Source organism: Zalophus californianus, chromosome 7 (assembly GCF_009762305.2).
Source record: "Zalophus californianus isolate mZalCal1 chromosome 7, mZalCal1.pri.v2, whole genome shotgun sequence".
NCBI classification, from domain to species: Eukaryota; Metazoa; Chordata; class Mammalia; order Carnivora; family Otariidae; genus Zalophus; species Zalophus californianus.
Window position 1 is genome coordinate 30,503,733 of NC_045601.1, and position 26,035 is coordinate 30,529,767.

Here is a 26,035-nt window from a genome sequence, read left to right on the forward strand (position 1 = left end):
TGCTCGGCGGGAGGCCTGTTTCTCCCTCTCCCACTCCCCCTGCTTGTGTTCCCTCTCTCGCTGTGTCTCTCTCTGTCAAATAAATAAATAAAATCTTAAAAAAATATAAATGTTATTAAATTCATTTTATCCATATTAGTCTGACATGAGAATTTAAGTGAAATTAATGTTATAAGCAAAAGAGGGCAGAAAACAGAATTCAGGGTAACAAAGCCTTTGAAATCATCAAAGGCACTAAGAAAGTCTTTGAAGAAAAACAAATTGTGTTTATGAAAAATGTGTAATTGGTATTAAATAAAGGACAGAGTATATTGATTTTAATGCCAACTTCTCTACATTGAAAACACTAGAACTATTAAGAAGATTTATCCTAACTCTAAATTACAAGATTTGTCCCAGCTATAAGCCAAAACTAAACTTCAAAATCAATTCTTTTCCTATATTGGATGTAAAAGCACTAGTATTTTTTTTTAAGATTTTATTTATTTATTTGACAGGAAGAGAGAACACAAGCAGGCGGGGGGGGGGGAGGGGGGGAGAAGCAGGCTTCCCGCCGAGCAGGGAGCCCGCTGTGGGGCTGCATCCCAGGACCCTGGGATCATGACCTGAGCCGAAGGCAGCCGCTTAACCAACTGAGCCACCCAGGCGCCCCTAAAAGCACTAGTATTAAAAGAAAGGGTCACTATATCAAAAGAATGTCATGGCTTTTTCAGTGCCAGATTACCAAAGTAATTCGCAGAATTACTGTAACTGTGTAAACATTTCTAATTTAAATAGAATATCAATCATAGTAAGGAAGGTGATCTTGATGGGCAGCAACATGTAAGTGTTTTCCTAAAATCTATTTTAAGTCCTATTTGTAATACAGCAAAATTGATTTGAGTTACGTTTGACATAAAACATTATGTAAGTTTAAGGCATAAAATGTATTGATTTGATACATTTATATTGCCTAATACAGCAAAATTTTGAGAGATAATTTCCTGGATGTATTTCTGAAAACCTTCTTCCAATATTACAGAATATATGTAACTTTGCCAAAATTGGTCAGCAGTGGAGAATGTGGCTCCTCAAAATGAAAATTTATCAAAAATTTGATAAATGGGATGTCTACAGCGTCCCATGCATGTCCAATATACTAACAATTTTTTAGGGAACCCATAGCTCCTAGCCTCTAGACACAGGCTTAGGAACAGCCAAGGTCATGAAAGAACTGGGCACTGGGTAGTCTCCTCAACCCACTCGCCTGCTACCAGCTGAATATACAAACAGACAATGGCCAGGTCATATTTAAATATAGAACTCTGATCCACAGTTTGCAACAACTTGCCCAGGAAACCCACCTCCTTATCTACAGTAACCAGCCCAGGAAGCCAGCCAACTAGAAGGCAGACTTGGAGGAAGGTGGACTGGTATGTTTAGTAACAATCCAGGAAGTAGAGTAATAACTTCTTTACCAATTGGCTCAAAATGGCTAGGACTTGAATAATAATTGACCGCTTCCCTAATTTTTGTTCTGTTTCCAACTTAGGATGGAGCAGAGAAAGCCAAATCCATACCCCCAACCAATCACCTAGGATGCCTCACTTCTAGTTAGCCGGTTCACTGTTTCCCCAGTCCAACCACCCCCCATCAGGGCACATCTAAATCTTTCTCTTTCTCTCTTTTTATTATTAAGCTTTCCCACTCCTCTGCCTTAAATCTCCACCAAAGCACATGTGTGGGTGGCTGACTCCCTTGCAGCTCTGACTAAGTAGCCTTCGCTTTTCTCATTGGGTTGGTCTTTGTATTCCACAACCCCAAAACAGCTTTTGAAGAAAAGTGGGTGCCTGCTTCAGAGAGCTCCCCTGTGGGGGCCAAGAAATGTGGATGAAAGCCCGACTGAAATTTCAACTCTACACGGTCCCAGTGGGAAAAAAGGTAAGGACAGCTCCATCCAATACTGGATGCTGTACCTCCTCCACTTGAGAGAAGTCTCCCTTTGGCCACTGAGGGCTTCATCTTCTTTATCTTGCCTACCCGCTGGCCATGAAGGCATCATGAAGGTGCTTCCGGCCTTCGGCTCAAGCCTGTCCACGCACCCATGAGCTGACCAGCTCCACCAGCCTCGGAGCTGACCGTACCATGGAGACTGCTCCATTATTTATAATTTCCCTTTCAGTGCTTTATCTTGGAAAGTGTGATACAGGAACGAAGTAGGGACACTTGAGGATCAGTTGACATTTGAAGTGTATTTTCCCTAATCAAGAACACACACTCCAGAAGTACTTAGTTAGCATTTGAAACACTCTTATCAGGAGACCTCACTCCAGAGGCGACTGCTCTGTGCTTGACTATTTCTAGCTGCCCTGTAAGAATTGTTCGTCAGCATAAGAGTTGTTAGGATTAATTTTATACTGTGAAAATGGATGGTGTTCAAGTTAGGTGATTTGCTTAGATCTATTGCACAGGAACGTTTGCCCCCATATAAACTGGAATACGAGACTCAGATGAGCACCACAGCCCGAACCCTTTAAAACTCTCATTCTAGGGCTCCAAATAAGACCTGGCCACACCACTTCACAAAATCACCCGATCTGACTAAATCAGCTCAATCCTCCTGCCAGAATATCATCATATCCAGTGAATCTATGGCACAAGGTAGTCACAGAGCTTTTAAAAAGAGATTGCATGGCTGTTTTTGTGCCAACTTGCTCAAAGCTGTTTGCAAAGCATAATTCAACCAGAATCTTGCTTTCATGGTAACTTACACTGATAATAAGGTTGCGTAGTGATCCCCTAGCTCTCTATTCTACCTCATCACTAGACATGTCCCAAAAAAGAAGCTCTCAAATAGACAGTTTAGCTTAGACCAGTTTCAATCAAGGGGAAAGGAGTCTTTTAGAACCATATCTGTACAATGTCTGAGAAAATCTATTCTATTTATCAAATGACCAATAACTTTTCTTAATTTATGAAAATTCATAGAAAAACAAGGTTATCAGGCAATTGAGGAAAACACATAGGTTTCTTTTAGCATTACTATAAGGATTCAATCAGATTACATGCATTAAGTGCCTAATGTCACATCGGTCAGTTGGTAAGTTCTCTGAGCGGTAATTATTACTTTTAATAATCAAGTGTAATATCTGAGAAATGGTCAACAGAGACTCTGAAGTTTCATTTACTCAATAATTCTCACACAAATTTAACACATTTTTAAAAATACCTCCTATGTGGTAGGCACTGAGGCCGAAGCAGTGAACAAGAGACAATGACCCTGCTGAAGTGTACATCTAAGAATGGAGACACATTACCTACAAATAACTCTGTAATGCAAGGGAGTGGTCTGTGTTCCAAATCAACAGAGAGCTGGTTCCAGGATGGAGGGCAGTGGGACAGGGATGAGGAAAGCAAGGGGTGGTTGCTTTAACTGGCATGTCTGGGGAGGCCTAGCTATGGAAGTGACACTTGAGCAGGGGTTTGACTGATGTGAGGGAGTGCATTGTTGCAACATCTGGGGAAGAGCATGCTGGATGACTACAATAGCAAGTGCAAAGACTCTGATGTGGGAGTGTGCTGCAATGTTCAGGAAGAACTGCAAGGCAGGTGGGGCCAGGCAAAGTGATGGGGGTCTGGATGGAAATGAGTGAGGTCATCACGGGCCAGTTTCTGTAGGGCAAGAGGCCATGGTGAGGAGTTTTGATCATACCCTAGATAATATGGTAGGATGCTGAAGAGTTAGAGCAAGAAGAGGCATGATCTGGCTTATTTTCTTAAAAGATCCAGTCAAAGACATTTCAGTAGTCCAGGGAGAGATCGTGGTTTGCCCCAGGATGTTAGCAGTGGAGGAGATTTTTAAAAAGTCATATGCATTTTGAAGATTGAGCTAACGAGTTGTCTATGGACTAAATTTGAGATGTGAGAGAAAAGAGAAATTTAAAATGTCTCTAATATTTGGGGCCTGAGCCATGAGATGAAAGGCGGTATCATTTATGAAGATGGGTCGAGAACAAAGGAAGCTGCTGTGGGTAGGCCAGGAGCGTGTGTGGTAATGCAAACACCAGATCTGGATGGGTTGCAGGAATTCTCTGCAATTAGTGTTAAAGTGTTGATACAAAAAAGTTGACCATTCAGATTTAACAAGAGTAAGTGTCAGAAAAGGAGACAATGTGGAAGTCAAATGACCAGAGCATTGGATCCTAACAGGACCAAGGCAAAAACATCTGGTAGCAGTTTTACCAAGTCTCTGATGAGGAGCAACATGAGTTATTGTTTAAACTGCACTGTGCATTGGTTGTGATGGTGATTTATAAAATATGTATGTGGCTGGTCACAGGAATTGCATGCAAGCATCCCCAGCGCTCCTCCCCATGACCTTCAGAGGAGAACTCTGCTGGTCTCCTGGGCCTTTTTGATATCGATCAGGGTTTTCGAAGAAGAGGAGATTTGGCAGGAGCTGAGAAAAGAGAGGCAAATTTACATTGGAGAGGGCATGAGCCTACAGAACAAATCTGAAAGCGTAAAAAGGGGACAAAGCTATCTGTTGGCAGAAAAGAAGCAGGTTGGGAATGTCAGAGTGGCCCTCGGTGAACTTCCGATCTGTGACAGCACGGAATGGTTCGCTGCTTGCCTTCTGTGATAATGCCCACATTCTAGATGCTGTTTTTAGTAAGTCTATGCAGCATTTCCAAAAGCACAACTCATTTTTTATTTGTTTATAGTTTTCTTTTGCAAGTTTTGTCGCCGTGATAAATTGAATTTATAGAAAAATGTGAAAATTCAAAATAAAACTACTGCTTCCAAAAATAGAGGCTGTCACCTGAAATGTCTCTCAATGAAGTAAATTTTAAGTAGCTCAAGTAATTTCAAGAGATGGAAATAAAAACTTCAGTAACATTTGAGACTTTCTCTTGTGTTCTGCTATTGCAGAGCTATTGAAACAAATGAGCAAACAAATGAGAAATATCTTAGAAATCAGGAATAGTCCTAGAAAGCAATCAAGAAGCTTTCATTCAGTTATGCCTTAAGAAGGAAGTAATGATAATCGCTAATGTTCACTGAGCACAAGTAAGTGCCAGGCACTGTGCTAAGTATGTCCACTCTATGGATGAGAAAAACCCAGAGAGCTTAAGTAACTTTCCCACACAGGTGGGAAATAACGCATCCAGCGTCCTTAGTCAGTAAACCAAATTGTGAAATTCTTTGAGAAAGAAGATTACTTCCCTTTCCATGCCAGCTTGAATAAAATTCAAAAAATTAACCAAAGCAAAAGCAAAAACAAAGCCTTCACCCTTTGTCAACCAAAATTACATTTTGTAAACTACCACAGTAACTTCACCAACAGATGGCAGTATTGGCTCGAAGACATCTGACCAGCCCACTATAAGGGCCCTTACAGAAAATTCTGGCGCTGGAGCAACAAGAAGCTCTTTATGGCTTTTTCAAAGAGGATTTTTGCTTTTGTTTATATAGGGATGCTGTCGCTTTATTACTTTATGATTTCTCTCTAAACTTCAAACATTAAATTTAGACTTGGAGCAAAGGAATGTTCTAGAAACTAAATTTACAAGATTTCTGAAGTAATATTTTGGTTGGGCTCACTTTATCAGAGAGAAACAGTGCATGCATGAAAATAAAAATTAAGTTTATCATGTTGAAAACAAAACATTTATTTTTATCTCATTTACTTTAAAAGAGAAGTGGTGGGGCGCCTGGGTGGCTCAGTCACTAAGCATCTGCCTTCGGCTCAGGTCATGATCCTGGGGTCCTGGAATAGAGCCCCGCCTCGGGCTCCCTGCTCAGCGGGAAGCCTGCTTCTCCCTCTCCCACTCCCTGCTTGTGTTCCCTCTCTCCCTGTCTCTCTCTCTGTGTCAAATAAATAAATAAAAAATCTTTAAAAATAATAATAATAATAAAATTTTAAAAATAAAAGAGAAGTGAAATACATTTTCCCCAGGATTGAAGAGCTATAAAATCATAGAATTTAAAGGCTAGAAGGTAATTAAATGTTAAATCCCTCATTGTATTGGAGATTTACTGAGGTGAAGCGCCATAAAGTAAGATAAATAAGATCATTTAATCATTTAATTCTTTGTCTTACATAAATATTGTTTGTAAATATCTATTTGCCTGATTGTCCCAAGGGACTTGATTTTATTGTCCAACCTGTATTTTCCACTAACAGTAGTTAAAAATACTCTGTAATGAACACATGTCAACATTGCCATAAATGCTGAATATTTCAGAGTCACTTCACCAAAATTAAAGGAAACTTCTCTAAGCGGCTTTGTTTCAGGGCTCAAGTATTAATTTAAATGGAATTATCTGCTGTTAATGCCTGTCATGATTTTTTAAATCATGAACAAGTTTAGACAGGGAATATTTCCTTTGACTTAGGAATAATATCATTTTTAGCTGATTATACCTATTTTGAGCTTCATCATTCTGCGGTTTTAATTACTTGTGTTGGGGGCGCCTGGGTGGCTCAGTCCTTAAGGGTCTGCCTTCGGCTAGGGGCATGGTCACAGGGTCCCAGGATCCTGGGGTTGATCCCTGCTCAGCAGGAAGCCTACTTCTCCCTCCCCCACTCCCCTTGCTTGTGTTCCCTCTCTCTCGCTGTGTGTGTCTCTCTCTCTCTGTCAAATAAATAAATAAAATCTCTAAAAAGAAAAAATTACCTGTGTTGGTGCCACCAAATGATAAACTTGTAGAGTGACTCATCATTTTCTAATACAGATAACAGTAACCACTGATTAATTTTCCAAAGAGGATGGCAGGGAACTTAAGTCTGGGTGTGACTTAATTGGCTCATTCACTAGTTCATTCATTCATTCATTCATTCAGTAAATGTACACAAGCACCTAGATGCTAGGGCTACAGGGTTGAAGAAAACTGTTAAAACCCTACTGTCAAGAAACTTACATTCTGAGTGACTTATAGTAAAAGCTAATATTTAAGTTAAGGGTAAGACACATTTGCTGTTACAGTGACATTATGCGGGTTGCTTTAAGCAATACTCTACATTTCACAATAAACTTATGAAGTTTATGGTACTAATTTATATCAAGTGAATTGTGAATTGGCTTCATATCTGAACAGCATGATATTTTGACCTTGGAAAAAGGTATGGAATTCCTTTCTCAGTTGCCAAAAACCGCCAATTGGGTAATTAAGGATCATCTATGGTTTAGATCACACTGATTTTATCCATCAAAGAAAATTTATTGAACTACTATGTGCTGATACTATGCTATAAATTAGTTAAGAGATGTAAAATCAGTCTCTGCCCATAAGGAAGATCTACTCTGGTTATATCACTGTATTCATTTGTAGTCCATAATTCAAAATGGCATCCAACAAGGATCCTCCAACCCATCTTCTTTCTGCTTATTAAAATTCTTAGGAAAAGAGAAATACATGGCAAAAAAAATATATGAAAGCTTACAACACTAAAAATTAAGACTAAGAAAAATTTTCCTTAATTCACGGGAATTCCATTCCAACCTGGGTTGAGATGTCTTGCGCATCCTGTGAAGCTAGTACCTTCCAGACCATGTGCCCCCATGCCAGAAATACAAGGCCTGATCTAAAAAGAAAGCCAGACATCGCTCCCTCTCCCCTGTGGCTGTTGCTTTTCTAGACTCCCAAATTGCCATTCTCCCCTCTATCCACCATTCCCATGTTCCTTTTAGTGCCATTCTTCATATACCTATTTAGGGACTATGGCTTAAGGAAGACAATTGGATAAGGAGGGAATGCATTGAATCTTGGGATGTGCAATTTCCATAATTCAAGTGCCATCAGCAGACAGTGCCAGATCCAGAGGGAATCACTTTTTTTAATCTTTTTTTGTTCAATGTCTGAAAACTCGTAGAGGGGTAGAATAAAATCCCATCAGTTCCACAGAACAAAACTAGATGAATGTAATTTGTAAACTGCTAGAATTTGAGCTAGGAGTTGAGATTACTAACCTGTTGAACAGTTACAGATCTAAACAGAAAATTTAGCTAACACCCAATGGTCAGAAATTTAAACCAAGGGCATCCATCCACCTCATTTGGCAAATTCTAGATCTGGATACAGTAGGTATCCCACCGTGCAAACAAAGAACTGAGAAAACATGGTGCATCCATTTGCTATTATTGCATAACAAACAACAAAATCTTAGTGTAGTAACATGCAACAATAAATATTTATTCTCATGGATCTCTGGATCAGCTAAGGGTTGGATGATCCAGGCTGGACTCGATTGAGTGTATTCCTCTGTAGAGGTGAATATTCTTTAGCAATAATCGAATCTAACATATTACACAAACCGAAAATATAGAGATTCAGGAAATGTATTTCAGAATAAGAGAAGAGACTCGTGGTATTTAAGATGCAAAAAGAAAAGAGGAAACCTGTGAAAATGACTTTTTGTAGAACCCACCCCCAAAAGTTGAGAAAACTGTTTGAAATTTTCAGTAAGTTTCAAAATGACATGGTCTCTATCAAATAGGACCAGAAAGTTATAAGGAGAGAAAAATCTGAAATTAAAAAAAAATAGGTATGCTAAGATAATAAAAGCAGGGGGCACCTGGGTGGCTCAGTTGGTTAAGTGACTCCCTTCAGCTCAGGTCATGATCCTGGAGTCCCGAGATGGAGCCCCACATCGGGCTCCCTGCTCAGCAGGAAGTTTGCTTCTCCTTCTGACCCTCCCCCCTCTCATGCTCTCTGTCTCTCATTCTCTCTCTCAAATAACTAAATAAAATCTTTTTAAAAAAGGGTAATAAAAGCAGAAAAATAGTGAAACATTTTAAATGAGCTTAAAAATTAAGAAACAGTTAAAAGTCCACATTTAAAGCAATAAAGAGCAGACTTGATATCAGGTAAAATCAAACTGGAATGTGTAGGAGCCTTTGTATAATGTTGAGAAGGTGGTAGAAAATAGACATTCACGATACGAAGTTAAGGATTCCCTGAAGAAAACAACTCAAGCAATTGAAACAAGCAATAATTATCCACATATTGAAAAAAGCTTCCTGAGTTGTGTCAATGCCCCTCAGTCGAAGGCCACCAGGAATTCACTCACAGTTAAGCAAAGTGTGTTTTATTGGTTTGTTGCAGGAGGGAGAACACACATGGTGGGGAACCGTGATAAAAGGATATATGAAAAAAACTCAGAGGACCAAAGCTTGTGTTAGGTAATTTTGAGGAGAATTCAAGGAAGTAAAGTTTTGCTCTGGATTTGATTCTGGGGTGGGGGGGAGAGGATTATTCTATGATTGGATATTCATTAGTTTCCTAGCACCTGCCATAACAAAGTACTACAGATCTGGTAGGCTTAATTAACATAAATGTACTGTCTCAGCATTCCAGAAGCTAAAAGGTCCAAGATTAAGGTGTCAGCAGGACCAGCCTCCCCCTGCAGGTGCTAGGGAAGGCTCTGTTCAGACCTCTCTCCTGGCTTGTAGGCAGTTTCTTGTCTTCAGGCAGCATAATACCAATCTTCACATGGTGTTCTCCCTTGTGTGCCTGTCTGTGTCCAAACTTCCCCTTCCTACAAGGACACCAGTCACATCGGATTACGGGCGCAGCATGATCCCATTTCAACTTCCTTCCATGTGCAACAACCTCATTTCCAAACAAGGTCACATTCCTAGGTGCTGGGGGCTCGAGTTTCAGTATATGAAGGGTGGCACAATTCCATCCGTAAGTGGTATCTTAGTGAATCTTACCTTGAAGGAGAGAACAGAGTAATGAGGCTAAGACTGTACCTGGAAGCCCCAGGTCACTTCTACTGATCAGGCTAGGAGGATGTTTGGTCATTTTTGTGGTTTGGAGAATGTTTGTGTTTCTCTGTGCTCAGGCATGATTAAAGAGCAAACTTGTTTTTCTCCTGATCCATCACGGTCCCAGTTGGCCTTGCCTGGTGTTGATGTTCTATGAAGCTGTTTTTGTTCAACAGAAAGGGACAGAACTTAGCTAGGAGCACCAGCTGTGAGCGCTAGCAAAACCAAGATCTAATTAGTAGTACCGGCCAGCAACCTGCTACCTGGGCTCTTTGCCTCATTCCCACTCTACCATTTGGGTTTTTTTGGTTTTTGTTTTTTCAAGATTTTTATTTATTTATTTATTTATTTGACACAGAGAGAGAAAGAGCACAGCAGGGGAAGCGGCAGGCAGAGGGCAGAGGGAGAAGCAGGCTTCCCGCTGAGCAGGGAGCCCGATGCAGGGCTTGAACCTAGGACCCTGGGATCATGACCTGAACCGAAGGCAGACGCTCAACCGACTGAGCCACCCAGACGCCCGTCCACACACACTCTATCATATCGATCAAGGGTAGATGAAGTGAGGTCACAGAACACTAACTTATGATTTCCAGATCTTCACCATGGCCAAAATTTTGCTGATTAGGAGGTATTCCTGAGAACATAGTGCCTGTTTCTCTATTTGAACTATTTAAGACTTCAAAGTTAGCTCTTATACAACTCTCCTTTAGTGCAGAGTGGAGTTCTTTTTCAGTCTTTCCCCCAAAAGCCAACGTTACCCTAGTTGAAAATTTGCCAGTAGAAAGACAAACTAGAAAATGTACTATCAGAATATATGAAGTAGTCAATCCCCATGTTTTATATATAAAAGCAGGTTTCATTCCATGGAGAGTCAAGGGCAGAGAGCTGTGTTTACATCCCTTGGATATATGGAGCTTTTGAAAGCTCCATATATTTTTGTTTTATTAAAGAAGTTCTGAATTACTGTGACAGTGAGAATTGTTTCTTTCTAGTGTTTCGGCAAGGGTGAAGGGATAGATGCTAGCTTTTGTCATTGTTGAGAAACTTTTAAATCAAAGCTGTGCAAAGCTCCAGATTTATCAGTAGCCAAAGGATATATAAATCTATTCTAGATCAGAATTGGGAGAATGAGTTTTATTTTATCACTCAGTGCTAAACCAGCTGCCTCATCACATTTCAGCTGTAGATTGGACAAAAATATAATTCCTGACAAAAGTCTCTGGTTTGATCATGAGATTTATCAACATGGAACATTTTATGAACAATGGCCAAGTTTAGGATTAAAGAACATTCATAATCAAGACAAGTTTTCTGGAGTAAACTTCATTGTCTGTTGAGTTGTGCTTAATGTTCCCTTTGTGTGTGTGTGTGTGTGTGTGTGTGTGTGTGTGTGTGTGTGTGTGCGTGAGCGCATATATATATAATAATATATATGAATATATATATAGTGAACTTCATGAAGCTCTAAAAATCAGTTCCCAGTCTTTCACTTACATTGTATTCCTTTCCCATTATTGCTAATTAAGAACCCAGTACCACTTTAGTAATGGCTTGTCTGTTTAATCCCACTGCCCCCCCGACCCTCTTAGGGAAGTTCCCTGAGTTTAGAGAAGGCAAACTGCTTTTTAATCTTCTCAAATGTACTTCTGTGGCTAATGAATTTAAATTCCAAAAAATAAAGCAAGATTCTGCAAAATCCTACCCTTTTCCCTTTAATTAATTTTTAAATTGAGATACAGTTGATATCTAATATTACATGGCTTTCAGAGGGCTAGCTTTAAAAATTACTTCCTGCTTTTCTCTTTCTTCCTCTCCTCCTAGTTCTCTTCCTATTTTTTTCTTTCTCTCCCCTCTTACCAAAACGTAACTGCCTTGTGCTCTATTTCTTGAAAGTCGGTCTCATGATTAATTTAATTTAATAACTTAACCAAATTTGTGGTGGAAAATAGCTAAAGATGTTACCACTTCTTTAAACATTTTTCTATGTACTTATTGGCTCAAATAATATATTTCATAGTTCTGTGTAACTCAAAATTTCAAAAGTAGGATAGGATTGGTTTGATTTATAAGTACAAAGATGTTATTAAGAAGCCAGCATCTCTCCTTTTATTATTTTAACTGCGTAAATCTGGCTCTGCTTTGTGTTGACAAGATGGTGGCAAAAGATATTTGGACGACCTGTTTCTTCGTCCATGTCCAGGGAGAAAACTTGTCCGTGCTGTATTTATAGTTCTATTTTGATGCTGGCCTTCCTGGAGGCAGACCTGTTTGGAAGGACATATTGACTCAGGCATATCTTTCAGCAGGAGGCTGCCTCAACCACCAGAAGGCCCCCTTTGAAGGGGAACATTCAGAGTTGACGATTTTGCAACTGGCCAGAGCTCCATCCTTCCAAAATGGATTTCTTTCTGTCAACATACAATTCCTGGGCCCTGGTGCTAAATCCTCAATGGCGCCTGAGGAGAAGGAAGAGTTAAACTTTGCTGTCTTTCATCTTCCTCATCAGTGCTGAATTTTAAACGATCCATCCGAAATGCCTATGATTTAAATTGCAATTACAATTTTTATTTTTTATTTTTTTTAAAGATTTTATTTATTTATTTGAGAAAGAGAGAGAATGAGAGATACAGAGCACGAGAAGGAAGAGGGTCAGAGGGAGAAGCAGACTCCCCGCTGAGCGGGGAGCCCGATGCGGGACTCGATCCCGGGACTCCAGGATCACGACCTGAGCCAAAGGCAGTCGCTTAACCAACTGAGCCACCCAGGCGCCCAAAATTGCAATTACAATTTTTAAAAGGTGAAAAGAACACATTTTTAGACAATTTATTTGCATGTTATTCTTAATTCATAGGAAAACTGAAGGAGGAGAATTGTTTTTCCCCCTTTCTCATCCTAAGAAACTAGATTCTGACTGTGTGCTCCATGGCTTCAGGGATATATATTTTTATGGCGAACAGAAAGTAGGAGGCACTCAGAGTTGGCCCTTCCCTGCCCCACCAACCCTTTTGTTCTGGGAAAATGGTCCACCAAGGGAGGCGGCTCCTGCAGGTAGAGAGCCGGGACCAGCCAGATGAGGATGCAGGAGTGCTCATTTCAGAGCCTGAGGAGAAACAGGTAGTTTGGGGTTCACAGTGGGTGGGCTCTTGTGCCCCCAGGGGACATAAGACCTCCCTTATGAGGTGGCTCCTAACTGATAAAGGAACTGAATACTGATGTCAAGGGGAGTGCACTTACTCCCTTTCCTGACGTTTCCTCCCTTGTGGAGAGACCTCCATAGAAGTCAGTGACTTGATCTCTCCCCTCCTCCCCTCACCTCCCAGTCTTCCCAAGGGAGGGTAAGCAACCGCTCTGATGAATGAGACGGGAGAGAGAAGGGCCTGCACACCCCAGCTCTTCTCCATTTGTTTCTCCTCTGCTTTGCTGTCCATTTTCCAGGCTCTGCCTCTAAGGGAGGAGGATGCTGTTGCCCACAGCAGCCTTGGCTGGGTGAGTGAATCAGTCTAGTCGGGTGGGTGAACAAGTCGAGCTCTGGAGTTTAGTTTTAGCAAACCATTTGGCCATCTCTCTGACGTAGCTTTATCCATATCTGAAGTGGTCTTTCCATCTCCTTCTGCACATTTGCTGCATCTCCCAGTTGGTCCTGAACTCAAGTGGGAAGAAAAGGGGGTGCTGTGTATTGACCCCTTCAGATACCAACAACTAAGAATCATGGCCTTGGACACTGAAGTTACAGAGCCTCCTGCCCACTTTGAATAACCTTTCAAGCATTCATTCATCTATTTATCAAACTTTCATTGGTATGCTAGGCAGAGTTCTAATGGGGGAGGAGGGTATGTCCAGTGGGTGTCTCAACCATGGCAATGATGTTGTGAAGACTAGAAAAGTTTTCTATGTTTGAGGGCTCCATAAGAGTCTTCAGATCCTTAATGCCACCCCCAAAATATGACCGATGTATTTAATTTCAAATAAATAATACAACCTTTCTCACGTGTAAGTACTGTAGATCACATTCATAACTGCTACTAATAATTTAAGTATATTTTTGAAAATTTGAAGGGTAGGATGGGAAAGGAAAAGATAGGGCCTTCCCTCAAGCTATAGGGCAGTTATACAAACAGTGTAAAAGTTGATCGTTTTTTTGCACAAAGCTACTCTATTACTTGGGGGAAAAAAATCCTAAACTTCAAGTAAATTAGTTTCAAAAAGAGAAAGGTTGAATGTTAAAAAAAAAAATAAGTAAATAAAAGGCTAACTGTAGTTAACCTTTCTGTTCTCTCCATACCAAAAAAAAAAAAAAAAAAATCAGGTTATTGTGCAGAGAAATAAATCCAAATATGTTAATCCAATGAGTTCCCAGTTTAATGTAATCTATAAATAGCTGGATGGCCAAAATACCATATTTCTGAGGAGTGAATGTATTTAATGTGACAGAATAATAACAGAAAAAAATTATCATCCTTAAGACCTTTGAAAAAAATTGTAGTCCTTATACCTTGCTCACTTCAGAATCTCCAAGGAAAAAGATTTGAAGACTTAAATGCTAATCATTATTCTTCTTCTCACTTTTAATTCTTATCTTTGATGAGGGCTAAATGCCACAAACTTTAAAAATTTTTCCATTTTCTCCTCATTCACCACATTTGCCAAATCCAAAAGTGGTGTGCAAGAAATAGCTTTAGCTTTTTAAAGATTTTTTTTAATATGTGAAAGAAAAAAGACATATCACTGTGCCAATTCCCACCATGCTCTAATCACATAAAGTTGGGTTTAATTTGTATAATAGCTGTCACAAAACTTGTTTCCTGGCAAGGAGCTCTGGCTTTCAGCAGAGTCATAAAGTGGGCAAACACTCCTTGGGCCGATCCAATTCAACATTTCTATGGCCTGAGCCCCACTCCACCCTGGATTCCATTGTGGCCTCCCCCCTTCCCTGCTAGGAAATTCTACATTTAGGGTTAGTGGCTCTCCCCTAGTATATTTTAATTTTATAACGATGCAGATAAGAAATGCAAATGAGCAGAATGAGCTATGAAGAGGCTTCCATATAATTCTGTGTCTACGTCTGTGGTGTGATGTCACATTGTGCCACAATTTGTTTGCACGTCCGACTCTCCCACTGGACTAAGAGCTGTGCAAGCTCACTCTTATTCACATTTGTATCCCTCACGCCTAGCTCAGGTCAAGGGGCACAGTAGGTGATCCTTTTATTTTTAATGAATTAATAACGAATGGATATTTTCACATGAGGAATTTTGACAACGTGCAAGCTGTTTATATTCATCTAAACTGCTACTTCTGATTCCAATTTCACTTTTCCTCAAAAGGTATATTTGAAAGTTGGATTTGAGTGAGCAGAATGGAAATGTAATTTCCATGGGGTGCAAGCAGAAAAGACATTTTTATTCTTTCTCTTCATTGCCCTTACCAACCTGTCCTATAGAGGTATTTCTTCTCTGCCTTAAGGCAGACCTTAAGAATCTTATAAGAACTCTTAGAAAATAAAAAAGGCCTCCAGTTACTTCTAGTCATAGTAACAGCTTTATTTCAATCATCAATATATCTACTTCCATGTGTTGTAAAAATTCCAGACTTTATCAAGTCTCCTTTCTTAGCCAGCCCAGGCCGCCTCTGGGCTGGAAACCTGCAGTGAGAAAGAGGGACATGGTCAGTTTCCTTTCTATTTCCTTGAGCTTCTTTCTCCTTTCTACCAACTGATCTGAGGCTCTAACTCAGGATGGGTTATGGGCGTTCTATGTTCCAAGTTGACCTTGTTGTTTTAGTGCTCCTGTGGGGGTCTTCAGAGGCCCCTTATGAGACCTCACATCACACAGTCCTCTGACATGGGTGATGCAGTCCCTAACTGATCTGTTATGTCAACCCCTACACTTAGCACCAGGGCCAGTGTGTTCCCTTGACCTGACACTGGTGGGATTACCTCACTTGGTAGCTCTTCTGTGTAGGGCTCCTTCCAGATGCATCCAGGATCAGTCCCCACTGTCCACTTGGCCCATGGTATATGCAAGCTTGCATCCTTGAGTGTACCACCTGCCCAACACAGACCATTTTCCCTTCCCATCTCAACAAGTGGTTTCAGCTTAGCCTTTTAGCTTTGGTTCTATAGGAATGGCTCAAATTGATTCCTAAACTCACAGACACTCATCAAGTTTTCCAAGTGTGTCTCTGAAACCCTTGTCACCGGCTTCAGTAAAGAAGAGACAACCCTCTCCCTTCCCTAACATCTAGGGTTGGGAAAGGAAAAGAGCCTCAGCTTGCCGTCATTTTTTCAAAGAAACTCCTTCTTCAACCTCTACTTCTCATACCCTTTGGGGGATGTTAGGGTGGGCGGGTCATGGAAACAGCTTTTGCTCACCAACTTTGCCAGCCCTGTATAGGAGGTGCAATACCTCACTTGAGAACATGGGAACATTTGCTACCGATTAGCCTCTACTCAACCTTTTGAAGCTATAGCCAAAATTGAGGGCAAAAGTGTCTACTTTAACATCCTATATAAACACAAAAGGCAGGGTTCATAGTAGCCTGTTAGTTCATACCCAGATTCTTTAAAATAAAGGGGTTGCGTTTCTGGTTCAAAAGTTTGGATGAAAATATATGTTACACCTAAGAAATACAGAGGGGAAAACAACCACAACAGGCAAACCACAGTAGTGGTTTTGACTGATTTCTGGAAAATGGAAAAAAGGTTGGGGAGTACTTCCCAAGCACGCCCAGGAGAAGGCTGCTGGAGAGGTGACAGCTATTCTCATTTGTAAGCTCCAAGGAAGTGCTAAGCTTAGCATAGGCAGGTTCCAAGGAGTGGGAGGCCTTCATTTATTGGAAGGCTTTCTCCAGAACAGTAGTGCTTGTGGCTGTCTTCCCATCTATCATCCCTCACCTCACACTTCACAAGTAATTAGCTGCTGTCTTTAGCCCAAGGGGAAAAAAAGCCACAGAGATGTGGTAGCTAAAGAAAGGGAGTGATCTGTTACACAGAGTTTAGGGCAACTAGAGTGGATGCCAGCAAATCAAAGTAAAGCCTTAGCCTTTTTGTTGACAACATGAGCCCATGTGTTCAGTGTAGGGCTTCCACCCAGAAGTAAACCCTGTCATTCAGTCTTGTGTATGCATGCACAGACACACACAGACACACACACACCGCCCCCTGACAGTATGCTGGTTTCAAGAAGATTCTCATTGGGAGAACAGTCCTACGCAGTAGCTTTGGAAGCCATGCCAATCTCCTCCATTAATTAGTCTAGCCCTTCATGCAAAAATAAGAGAGGACAGCCAAGGATCACCAGACCCTTGCCACAGAGATCGAGGCAAACACCAGAGGCTATTCGTGGTGCAAGTTGAGAGGACCGTGGTCTCTGGCACCCTCCATGCTTGATCTGGGAGCAGCTGAACACATGGTGGGGCTGGTCTCCAGCAGGAAGACCCCGATTCCTATTGCTCTTGCTTTGTATAAAGTGAGCATGACAGTCATCTTGGATGAGAAAAATAAACATTCTGGTCTGGGGTACAAAGAAGTCTGAACCTAGGTGACAATTATTTAGGACCTTCCTAGGAAATGCCATTGTTCACATCTGGAGATTTTGAGGGCACCCTTTATTCTTAAAAGTTGTATTTCGGTACCAGTCCTCCTTGTGAAGGCCCTTGATTACAAAGGAAATTTTAGACTCTGCCCCTGAGAAGCATGAGCCATCATTCTCAACGAGTTTGTTGCCAAGTAACCAAGAACAATTTCCCCAAATTAGTCATCAAGAGAAGGACCAAGAGGAATAAACAGAATGACTAATCCTGGGGAAATCGAAGTTCACCCAAGAAACCCAAAAGGAAAAAAAAAATAGAAAAGATATTGTGCCCACCACACTCCCACAATAACATCTTGCCCACCTACCTGCCTTCAGAGTAGAAGGGTTCAATTGTTCAAAACAAACTTGCTTGAATACTAGAGCTTACCCAGCAGCACACTTCAGTGATAATTTGAAGACTATTGGCAAGAACTAGGCACACATGTGGCATTTCTTTTGTGAGGAGGAGCCCAAATCTGTCAGACTCACCATTTTTAAAAATGTCTCTTTCTTCTTCATTAGGATGCATTTTGTTTTCGGATTAACAATTGGTTTCGGAATGATGTTTGTGGTACAGGGCACTGTCTGCTCCCCAGCCTGTCAGGCTGCATAACTCCCTTAAGTTCCAGCCTTCTTTACAATAAGCAATCTTGATCTGATACTTGTTTCTTTCTTGGATTCATTGTAAGTTTGGTTGAAGAATAGCTTCAACGTTCTTTTCTCAGAAGGGTAAATGGTAGAAAATCTTCTGAGATACCCGTGTCTAAAAATGCCTTCATTATGCCTTCATGTTGAAGTAATAGTGTGGGTTGTTATATAACTAATTCTAGGTTGTCCTAATTGACCACCTTGACACTTGGCAGCTCTATTTCTGTGTGTGTGTGTGTGTGTGTGTGTGTGTGTGTGTGTGTGTGTGTGTGTCCATCTAACAGTAAACATCATTAATATACTTATAAGGAGGTCTGGTCAAGGTCAACCATCCACTTGCCATGTCTCCTCTGTAGGAGGAGATCACATTCCTAGTAACCTTTCCCTTCCCAACTCTTATCCTGCCTTTTACTATAAACTATCTACATGGCTGTTTAGGGCCAACCTTTCCACTTGTGCATCAGATCCTGTTGTTTTTTATCTATTAAAAGCTATTGCTCTAGCTATTGTTCCCTTTCTCTCCTGTATCCCTTTATATTTTTTCTCTGTTCTTCTAGATCACTGCCATGAGCATATAAGCATGAAATAACTTCTCACATGTTAAATAATCTCTCTCAATCCTGCATCTTTGTCCAACTCCTGCCCCATTTTCTCAGTTTCTCTTAATAGAAAAACTCCTCCAGGGGTGCCTGGGTGGCTCAGTCAGTTGAGCAGTTGACTCTTGATTTTGGCTCAGGTCATGATCTCAGGGTCTTGGGATTAAACCCCTCCTTGGGCTCTGCTCTCAGCAGGGAGTCTGCTTCAGGATTCTCTCTCTGCCTCTGCTCCTCCCCCTGCTTGCTTGCTCTCTCTCTCTCTCTTTCTCAAATAAACAATTAATCTTAAAAAAAAGAAAAAGAAAAACTCCTCCAGTATCTCGGTAAAATTGGGAACAAACTTAAAAGCAAAAAAAAAACAAAAAACAAAACAAAACTCCATAGAGTTTTCTAGTTCCTACTCTCGTTCTTTCCCTCCCATTCTCTTTTGAACCCATTCCAAATGGCTTCTACCTTTATCATTCCACCAAAACTGTTCTTTCCAACCTCACAGTGATGCCATGTTGCTAAATCCAATAGGGAAGTTATCAGCCCTCATTTTTCTTGACTCATTAGCAAATAAAACATAGCTTTAACATTGTTGATCACTCCCTTCTTTTAATCATATCCTTCACTAGACATCCAGGACATCACACTATTGTATTTTTTTTTCCTACTTCATGGGAAGTATTTTCAGGAAGAACCAGCAAATAAAGAAGAGGAAAGCTTCCAGAGTATAGATTAAAAGATGAAAAGTATTAACGAATGAAAACTGCAGGGGGAAGAAAAGGCAGGTGAGGGGAGACTAAGAAACATGGGATGCAGTGGATAAATGATAGGGTGGCTCCTCCATGATCCCCACCTCCTGGTATTCACACTCTCGTATAGTCCTCTCCCCTTGAGTGTGGACTAGACCTATGACTTTCTTTTAGTGACTTGACTATGGCAAAGGTGATGGATGTCACTTTTGTGGCTACACTACCTTATACAAGATCCTTTCTTGCTAGAAGACTAGGGCTAGGGATTCTCTCTCCCTAGCTGGCTTTGAAGTAGAGAATAGCCATGTTGGGAGGTCTGTGTGGCAAGTATCTGAGGGTGGCCTTGGGGAGCTGAGGGCAATCTCTAGCCAAAAACCCCCAATAAGCTGGGGCCCTCAGTCCTATAGCTGGAAGGAAATGAATTCTGCCAAACTTGGAAGCAGATTCTTCCCCAATCAAGCCTGCAGATGAGACTGCAACCCAGTTGACACTTTGACCCTGAGCAAAGGACTCCACTGGACTGTGCTTGGAGTCCTGACCCATGGAAACTATGAGATAGTAAATGTGTTTTAGGCTGCTGAGCTTGTGACACTTTGTTACACAGTAATAGATAACTAATACATGAGAAATCAACCTAAAGTCTTAACCTAAAGGTTAAGGGGAGTTCTAGAAATAAAAAAATACAGAAAATAAAGGGGAAGAAATAATAAATTATGCAATACAAGAATTCCAAAAATATGAAAAAAAAATTAACAACTCCAATTGAAAACTGTTGAGAGGGATTAATAGGTGCAGAGAAAAAAAGATTTACACGAAGATATGAAATTCCAAACATCCAGGAATAAATAGAAGAGCTTAAGAAATTTTGACAGGGAGAAGAATACCAGTTTCTCTAAAAGGAATGAAGATTAAGTGGGCAGCCTATTGCTGGATGCCTTCAGAGTTCTGAGGAAGAGCTATTTTAACCTAGAGTTATATATCAACCCACACTATTACTCCAACATGAAAGCAAGACAAAGGTATTCTCAGACATGCATAGCTCAAAAGGTTTTCTACTATTTACTCTTCGGGGAAAAAAATGAGGATTTACTTCAGGAAAACTTAAACTGAATCCAAGAAAAAAAAAGTATGAGGTCAAGAGAGAGGAGACTAGCCCATGATGAAGATTACACAGCAAAGCTGAAAACCGACCTGTTCATATTAAAACAAATAGTCAAAGGAGGTCAGTGAATTAACCTCCACAAATATCTTCAGGAAGCTAAATGACCTTAGTGCAAAATATATATATGCTCTTTTAGGAAAATATGAAAGTAATTAGAAACTAAAAGAAAAACAAATATCCATAAGAAAATCAAGGTTCAAATATGAAGCAATAAAAAATGTGGTATAATTTTAAATAATTGGTAGAGTATAAGAAAATAAATTATCTGATTTGAACATTTGGACATATTTTTTTCTTTTAGTATTACAGCTTTTAGTGACACATGAGTACATTTCTGTATGTATCCCACCACATTACTTCAATTAATTCTACAGTGAATAATGTATTTATAAGCAGTATCCTGTTATAAATGTGGTATGATTTTTAAAAAACCATCTATAGGTAAAGTATGAATAAATTAATTAGAGCTAAAGACACTACAAACATAAATGCTATAAATATTGATCATGTAAAAATAAGTTGAGCTTTAGAAGTTAGAAGGTGATATAGTGAGAATTGGAGGCATGTGGAAAAATCCAATCAAAGAATTAAAAATAGCTATAATGAATTGGGAACAGAGACTGGGACTGACAAGTTGTGTGAGTGAAGGAGCCAGTAGGAACGGAAATCCATTCTGCACTCTGTTCATCAGCCCCTGTGTGTGCAGGGGACAGCTTGGGGCCTAATTTCCACAAGGCCTGGCTAGGGAGAAGAGGAACAGCCTCTTGCTGGACCTAGAATCCATTCCCCTGAGCTTCCTGACAGCCCTGCTCCAAAATGCTCAAGAGAGTGTGGATATGTTGGGACAGGGGAGTGTTGCTTCTCCAGGTGTAGAAGTCACAAAAGCCCCCATTTTCTTCCCAGTTCTGGAAGAAAGCTCTGGGAAAAAAAAAAAAAAAATGTTCCTCCCCTCTAGTTGTTCGGGTCTTTTCAACCCTAAGCACTCAGTTCTCTTCACCTCCCTCTTAGGCAGTATAATTCCCCTCCAGCATCTGAGGTCTTGGCCAAACAAAAGCCAGGAGAGGGGGGCCTGTCTTCTGGGTGCCTGGCAACCACCACTTCTTGCAGTGCTGCACAAAAGCACTGGATCTGGCTTGGAACACAAAGGCCTGGAGATCTTCTGGGTTGGGGGGATAAACACTCCCTAGCAGCCAGACCGAAACACAAACTGATATTTTCAAAGAATGATCTTATAAGATTCTTCTCCTCGCCTCCCATCTCCCCACACAATCTTGGAGTCTCTGAAAAGAAGACTGTGGCCCCTCCAAGAGGACTCGATCTAGGTTTCCCAGGAGGTTAGTTCCCCAGCCTGAAGCAGCTTATCAGGTGGTGAGGGATCTTCCCCACGTTCTCTGGACTACTAGGCAGGGGCATCTGGGTCCCTAGCAAGTGGACCAAGAGGCGACTCCCCAACTCATTATGTGCCTGAGGCACAGAATTTTCTTAGGCTCTGAAGCCCCTAGTAAAACCTCAAGTTTGGGGAGCAATATTTGGCTTAAAAGCAGCTGGAGAGGAAGAGAGTCAATTTTTGACAAAACCAGACCCTGTCTCCTAACTGGGGGTTGTGCCCTTCTCTTCCTCACTATTCTTTTCCCCATTTTTAGAACCTCTATAATGTAGAGTAAAAGGGAAAACGAAAGAAGCCAGCTAAGCCTAATTTCTTATTGTTTGTAATGTCTCCACTCCTTGCTCCCTCCCAGATTCTCCACAGTTACTATAAACACAGCCCAGTTTCCTCTATCTAGGAATCTACCCATTCCTAGGTAGATTCCACCATAAGAAAAGCAAATACAAGCCCATTGGGCTTTCCTAAACCCTTGGTGGCTTGCTTCGGATCTTCCCATCATGGGGCTAAGAAGGGCTCCTTGTCTCCCCTGGAGCCACGGGGGGCCTACTGCATGTTTCAGTGGCTTTGCTTCAGTTCCAGGCTCCATTAAGGACCAAGTAAGAGCCATTTGATGGGGTACCAGACCAGAGGGTATTCTCTCTAGGGTGCCTCAGGACCCAGCTCTCTAAAAGGGTGCCCACACCAAGTTCCCCAAAGCTTGCTCAGGGAAGTCAGGGCTTTTTGTTGCTATGGTAAATTTCCATCTATCACAGCAGGCAAGATATGGGCCACTGAGGTCAATTTATTCATGCCTTGCTCTTGCACTCAGGTAAGTGAGCAATAGCTTCCTTATTCCTTACCTCCCCCCTTTCCTTCACCCATTTCAGTGGGTAGGAGAGAAGTTGGGGTGGGAGAGTGGGTATACAATGCCTAGTAAGGGTGAGAATACAGGGGGCACCTGGGTGGCTCAGTTGGTTAAGCGACTGCCTTCGGCTCAGGTCATGATCCTGGAGTCCCGGGATCGAGTCCCCCATCGGGCTCCCCGCTCGGTGAGGAGCCTGCTTCTCCCTCTAACCCTCCCCCCTCTCATGTGCTCTCTCTCTCTCTCTCTCTCTCAAATAAATAAATAAATAAATCTTTAAAAAAAAAAAAAAAGGTGAGGATGCAGCAAGGTGAAGCTCTCTGTTTTGCATATACCCTGTTTTAAAAGAGCAAATTCCCAGCTACAGGTGTCTGAATCTCCTGGGCCATCTCCTTCTGCACCAGAAACTCTAATTTCAGTACAAATACAGACCCCAGCCTTTTCGACAGCCTTCAGGTGGGTGTTTAGGAAACGGACCTGCAGTGTCCTCTGGTTTTCAGTGGATTTGAAATCCTTTTCTAAAGTTCTTAGACATTTTAAATGCAATGTCTGAAGAAAGGTTGCTCTGAGAAGAGTTCCTGTTGTGCCCCCCTAAATTAACCTAACCCCCAGCACCTCAGAATGTGACTTTATCGGAAATAGAGTCTTCACAGATGTAATTAGTTACAAAGAGGTCATACTGGACTGGGTTGGTTCCTAATCCAATATGACTGATGTCCTCTCTTTATACGAAGATGGACAACACAAGGAGAACCCTAGGTAAGGATTTGAATTATGATGCCACAAGCCAAGGAACTATCAGAAGCTGGCAGAAAGTTCTGAACAGAGCCTTCCCTCGTACTTCAAAGAGAGCATGACTACACTGATGACTTCATCTTAGACTTCTAGCTTCTTGAACTGTGAGACAATAAATGTTCATGTTTAAGCCCCTCAGTTTATCGTACTTTGTTACAGCAATCCTAGCAAATGAATGCACCTGAGATATTTCATAGGTGATATTATTTCTGGCCTTGGACACCTGTCACTGTGAGACCATTTACTTACTATCCCCACTTGTGTCAGACTGTACATACAGCTACTTATTTTCTGATTGATTTCCATTTGGGTGGGCTTCCCCCACCCAAATCCTAACAGCTTAGCCTGTAACTCAGGTGGTATGGCCAGGTTGGGATATGCTGGGTGTCCTTAGAATTCATACAAGGTGGGGGGAAAATGTGTTCTTGGATGAATCTTTAGATGTGTATTTTTCTATCTCCAGATTTATTTGAATCCCACATTTCTGGTGTCATCACCCACTCATGAGGGCTCAAACTCAGAAATAAACACCAAAAATTGGCTTCAGCTACTCAAAAGAGATCTCACAAGTCTATGTATATTACTCACCAGGAGAGAGATGGAGTTACCCCTTCCTTCCTCAGGCACAGAGCCTATTAAATTATGTAAATGTTTTTTGTGGGGGGAACTGTTTTCCTTTAGCCTGGAGTTCCTTCCTAGGTTCCAAATGGAGATGTAGAGAATGTGAGATGTGGGAAAAGAGGGGCTGAAGAGCCACAGCCTATCAGACCTCCCAGGAGCTCAGCAGGCTGCTCAGGGATCAGAGTTTACAAGGAAGGAGAAAAGACCTCTCCCCTTTCTCTGGCTTGGTCCTAAGCAAGGGCACAGACCATTGCCTCAACTCCTCACAAAGTAGCTGAGATTGGCCACCACCTTTTGACAAATCTGTGGACAGTGTAGAGAACAACACAAAGAACAACAGCTCAGAACAACAAAGAACAACAGCTAGGCTGATGTTAACTTGGCTGCTGTACACCTGCCCGCCTCCAGGTTCGGGAGCCAACTCTTTCCCTGCTGGGCCTCCCGCAGGGATTCCCGGAGCATTTTCCTGCCTCATCCCTGAGCCCTGCTTCCTTAAAGCCCCAAAGAAAGAACATTTCCCTCCCTCCCCACCCAACCTTATCCCAGACCTCAAAGTTGTCATTTTTGGTTTCTAGATCTGCCCCTTTCACAGGAGTGACTATGGAAATTTCCACTTGCTTCCTGGGATTGCAGCCCTAGTTCAGAGGGTTTTGTCTTCTTCTTTGACCCTGACAAGACAATAGTATCCAGACACAGCCGACCAACGTTAGCACAGTTCTCCAGGCCAGAGTGATTTAGTCTGGTACCACGGCACCTGCCAGATACCCGCAGATCAGTTCAGACTGAGCTTGGTCAAATCTAGTCCAGTTGCTTTTTTTTTCCCTTAAGGCTTTATTTTTTAGAGTGAGTTTAGGTTCACAGCAAAATTGAGCAGAGGTATGAAGATTTCCTCTATTCTCCCTGGCCCTCCTATCAACATCCCCCACCAGAATGGTACATAATTTACACTAGTGTAAATTATGTTTTTATTCGTGTAAACATATGTAAATTATGTTTATATACATTTGTCCAAATCTATAGAATATATAACAGCAAGACTGTTATATATTCTATAGATTTGGACAAATGTATAAAGACATGTTATATAATCATGCAGAATAATTTCACTGGTTTCAAATTCCTCTTTGCTCCACCTGTTCAACCCTCCTTCCCCTCAAACCCTGGCAACCACTGATCTCTACCATACTGACTTTTCCAGAGTGCCGTATAGTTGAAATCATACCAAAAGAAGCCTGTTTTTATGGTTTCTTTCACTTAGTGATACGCATTTAAGGTTCCTCCATGTCTTGTCATGACTCGACAGCTGTAGTTGCTTTTTAACAATTTCTTCATTACGAGATGGGCGGTGGGCCTTCCTGCTCCTCATGCAAACTTCGGGTCTGCAGTCCCAACTCGTGGCAAATATTCTTTTTTTTCTTTCCGTCTATCATCAATCTGTTTTCGAACAAGAATTCAGAAATGAGAAGACTGCCACAGAAAGGTGCACATTAATGTGGTTATCTGAACTCAAAAATGAGCTTAAATATTTCCTGGTGGAAAATAAGTATTATTTGACTGTTCGGTTTGGCACTGAGGCCTATCATGATATGTGACAGATGTCGTGCACAGATAGAATCTATATAGTTCCTTGCTTTTAATGAATATATCCAAAGAGTATATATATATTATGCAGTATCCTGGAAAATACAGACTTTGCAACTATTTAAATTCATGGTAAAACATTTAGATGTCAGCTTGGAAATGTATGAAGAGCTACAGAACTTCTCAAGAGTTTTTCAAATTTTTTTCTGGTATCCTTGAGCAAAGATGTTTGAGGGCTACCAGCTTGAAGCAACTGAGTGAAGGAGCAAAGGCGGCTACATATTTTCACGCTAGTTACTTTTCAGGACATCATTGCATGACAACTGAATACAGTCATTACCCAG